Source organism: Trachymyrmex cornetzi, unplaced genomic scaffold (genome assembly GCF_001594075.2).
Source record: "Trachymyrmex cornetzi isolate Tcor2-1 unplaced genomic scaffold, Tcor1.1 scaffold353, whole genome shotgun sequence".
NCBI classification, from domain to species: Eukaryota; Metazoa; Arthropoda; class Insecta; order Hymenoptera; family Formicidae; genus Trachymyrmex; species Trachymyrmex cornetzi.
In genome coordinates this window covers 27,595-28,611 of record NW_017298246.1, presented here as the reverse complement: position 1 = coordinate 28,611, position 1,017 = coordinate 27,595, and positions in this window count along the sequence as shown.

Below are 1,017 nucleotides of genomic sequence, written 5' to 3'. Positions count from 1 at the left end.
ACATGTCGATAGTACAAAAATTGATCAAAAAAATTGTGTGCAATTACGTTTCATAGATTCATATAGATTTCTCGCTTCAAGTTTGGACAAATTGTCATCTTTTCTTAGCAAGGATAAGCTGCGGGTACTGCGACGCGAATTTTCCAATTTATCCGAAGAAAATTTTAATTTTTTAACTCGAAAGGGTGTCTTTCAATACGAGTATATTGACTGCAGCGAAAAATTGAATTGTGCTTGCCGCCTCGCGAGTAATTTTACAGCTCATTGACTGACAGCACGGTATCTGAGAGTGATTACGCGCACGCCGTCAACGTATGGCAGCGGTTCTCCATCCAAACGCTCGGTGAATATAGTGACCTGTATCTAAAAACAGATGTATTGTTGTTGGCCGACGTCTTTGAAAATTTCCGCGACTGTTGCATCGTGAGTTACGGGCTAGACCCCGCGTATTATTACACCTTACCTGGTTTCACATGGGATGCCATGTTAAAACATACTGTTATAAAATTTGAACTTTTGACAGACATCGACATGGTTATGTTTGTCGAGCGCGGTATACGCGGTGGTCTGAGCCAGTGTACAAACAGGTACGCGCGAGCCAACAACAAATACATGCCGTCGTACGATCCATCGAAACCGTCATCGTACTTGATGTACTATGACGTGAACAACCTGTATGGCTGGGCAATGTGTGAACCATTGCCCTACGCCGATTTTCGATGGGTCGACGACGTGCACAATTTCAATTTTACGACCATCGCGTTAGATTCGCAGACTGGCTCTCGAGGTGGATTTGGAGTACCCGCAACATCTTCATGACGCGCACACTGACCTACCGTTCTGTCCGACGCGAGAGAAACCACCAGGCAAGCGTGATGACAAACTCCTCGCAACATTATGCGATAAACAGCGTTACGGCATACATTATCGCAACCTGCAGCAGTGTACTCGTCATGGTCTCCGTATTGCAAAGATTCACCGTATACTGCAATTCACGCAATCTCCATGGCTACGCGA